Source organism: Triticum dicoccoides, chromosome 7B, assembly GCF_002162155.2.
Source record: "Triticum dicoccoides isolate Atlit2015 ecotype Zavitan chromosome 7B, WEW_v2.0, whole genome shotgun sequence".
Classification (NCBI taxonomy): Eukaryota; Viridiplantae; Streptophyta; class Magnoliopsida; order Poales; family Poaceae; genus Triticum; species Triticum dicoccoides.
Window position 1 is genome coordinate 551,254,062 of NC_041393.1, and position 3,241 is coordinate 551,257,302.

A 3,241-nucleotide genomic window follows, 5' to 3' on the forward strand; every position below is an offset into this window, starting at 1 on the left:
TAGAGGCTTACTAGGGACATGGTGTTGTCTATGTATCCACACATGTATCTGAGTTTCCTATCAATACAATTCTAGCATGGATAATAAATGATTATCATGAACAAGGAAATATAATAATAATCAATTTATTATTGCCTCTAGGGCATATTTCCAACATAATGCAGCAACAATAGGAAGTGATCTGAGAAAATATACGAACATGCCTCGTTAACAATCATAATTTTTCACAATACTTGTAGCTTATTTTGCGGGTGACACAGGGTTACGTTAAATGCACACAGGTTTAGGAAAATCCTACTATCCTACTAGCTCACAAGACAAAATCAAATTGTACAAATTGGACGCAAAACTAGAAACAAAGCTAACTACACAACTGTCACCTCCAGCCGGATTGGGGTTTCAGCAGGAGGCACTGCATGAAGCACCATACTTGGGTTTCCGCACATGTTTCGCCGGTGACCACCTACGGCACAGTGGGTGCATTTCAGCTACCTCCTCGGTTTCTTCAGCATGTCACATCTGTCTGGTGTGTCTCCGTGACTCCCATAAAATCCATGACTTGCACCTGAGTAGCATCATTAATCGAGATGTCACATGTTGGTCATTAAACACTGTCGCTATAGGCATGAAGCATTTGAACAAATTTTATGTGCCTTCAGTGAATGACTGCACAACATTCTCGTGTGCTCGAAGTTGCCGCAGAAACTGATCACCCCCTCCATCAACTGTGACCTCATACACCACCTTGCACCGTTTGTCATGCCTCTCCGAATTGTGCCGCCGCACTAGGTACTTCATGCCTTGCTCAACAGGTTCGACCCTGTACTGCCCTGCTTCCTACAGTATCTGGCCAAACTTCTCGAACATGGGCCCTAGTGTACACCTCACTCGCATGCTGCTCCGATGACGTGTTAGCTTTCATCACCCGTGCTGCCTGCAAATTCATGACATGGGCTCCACAAGTTAGAACCCCCGCCCGTATGATTGAACAACATAATTTATGTAGGTCCAAACCAAAAAAACAGAAACTAGACTCACCCTACAGGAAAAACAAAGTACACGATGAACACCATTTCTGAAACTGGCTACACGTTTAAGGCAAAGTCCATCTTTGTTACGATGTTCCACCAGATGCAGGACAACCGTAGGCCTTGTTTGGTTATAGGGGGACCGGCCAATCCCCTAGTGGAACTAATCCACCCAGTGATTGGGTTGATCCCGTACTTGTCAATCAATCTTTGTGGAGGTTGATTCCCTAGCAACCTTGTAATCCCTGCTATTGATTAACTATTTGGTTAGTCCCAGCTGCATTGTACCCATTCAAACTTATCATATCCGAAACCGATCATCGGACATTTTGCAAGTGTAGCAGTATTAAGCACACAATCTGATGTATAAAATTTCGTAAATATAGCACAACAACATTAAGACATTTCACAAATATAGGTAGTAATAAGCTAAAAAGCATGGACACGGGGACGGAAAGACGGGGATACGCATACGGGGACATAGGATACGACATGTTCCAGAAACAGCCATTCAGAAATACGGCGAGTATATATGAAATAAAATAAAAATATGCCATGTAAATATAGAGTTAAGATAGAAAATTAATGAGAAAGAGATCAGAATAGATAATACTTCTCCATTTGGTGTCTCTTTTATCAAGTGCTTGATTGATCCTCGTCCCCCCATGCCATGCTACCTAACGGCAAGCAGTACAAGGAGCAAGCATTCATCAATCATCATTCATATTCGACAGCAGCTGCCATGCTGTACAAAAGCTACTTCAATTCTAAGTCTATCAATTATCAAATACTCCCTCCGTTCCAAAATAGATGACCCAACTTTATACTAAAGTTAATACAAAGTTGAGTCATCTATTTTGGAATAGAGGGAGTAATGGACTGCTGATAAAACTAAGGCCAATTAACTACATTTGAAGTGGATGGAAGCTGATTAAATATTTAAAACCAAGAAACTACACAAGTGTTCTATAGATGCTAAATATGGTACTGATGCAAGGTCACTCAATAAACCAAAGTCAGTAATAGTACTGTACTAAGTACGGTATTAAGTTGTAACATATGGAATTAAGTAATTCACATGTGAATGTCAGTCTCTGATCTGTAAATAGTCTAGTCTAAAAGTAAGTCCTTCAGGCAAGAACACGACTAATACTCCAGATCCTTACTCAAGTACAATAGAGCACCTCGTCCTACATGGCTATCTCACAATTTCAACACACCACCCAATTCTTTTCATTTTACGAGTGATCATCGACACCAATAGAAACAATTTTTGGTGGCACCGAAAAGCTATATCCAAGAGAACGTTTTATGGTGGCAATCCGAGTGTATAAATTATATTGTACACCTTGCTGAAGCAAATATTATTTTGACGGAGCTACTTAACAAGGTCATGTGTATATATATCTGTATGTCTACGAGTATAGTTTCTAGCCAGACTTATCTGTAAGAGAGTGATTATGGGATGTCATGTGCTCGTTTATGTACCAGCTGTTGTCTTTTGACCGGAGCAACCATATCATCGCTGGGCACCTACACCGGCAAGACCGTGTATTACTTCTTTTTGGGACCCCCTGCAAAATGTTTGTAACAAATAACAATATGTCAGATTTTTTTTCTTGGCACAAGCATAAGTCTGAATAGAAAGTTTTGTTATGCCAACGGTGAATAGAAAGTAATACTAACCGAGCAGTCGCAGCTATCTCCTGCATACATTTTGTTCTCTCAACGTTCAGTCTCCTTTTTCCATACCTAATTCCAAACCTAATTTCCCAGGAATACAGATTGTAAATAGTCATATGCTTCTCCAAGTGAATCAAAGTTGTTTCCGACTATAGGAACTACAACAGTGTCAGTCTTATTCTCTGCATAACCCCTCGGCTCGCCTAGCCAAGTCCGTCACCGCCGTTCAACACCATAGCCACCACCCACTAACCTCAGCCCCGCCTCCACGCCCGTGAGAAGAGCTGCCGTCTGCACCTGCCGCCCGACGACCTCGGGGTCACCAGGCCACGGCACTCTCAGCCCGCGCCGTAGGGAGCCGATGTGCAGAACTGCAGATACACCGCCACCGAACGCACCTCCGCCCAACAGCCACGCTCGCTCCCTGGACCAGGAAGCCCGATGCGTCCTAGCCATCCATGCCACCGCCGGCAGGCCACCCCAGCTGCGCCGCGAACACTTCAGCCTCGAGTAGCACCCGAGGCACCAAG

General features: G+C 43.3%; 1 long non-coding RNA gene across 1 annotated transcript; it reads right to left on the reverse strand.

Annotated features, from left to right (window-relative positions):
* Positions 1 to 206: 206 nt before the first annotated feature.
* LOC119335610 lies at positions 207 to 3,000 on the reverse strand. The gene is made up of 4 exons (XR_005161935.1): positions 2,715 to 3,000; positions 2,517 to 2,602; positions 1,039 to 1,705; positions 207 to 934 (listed from the first exon to the last, which is right to left on the reverse strand). It is a non-coding gene; the product is annotated as an uncharacterized LOC119335610 (long non-coding RNA).
* Positions 3,001 to 3,241: the final 241 nt, after the last annotated feature.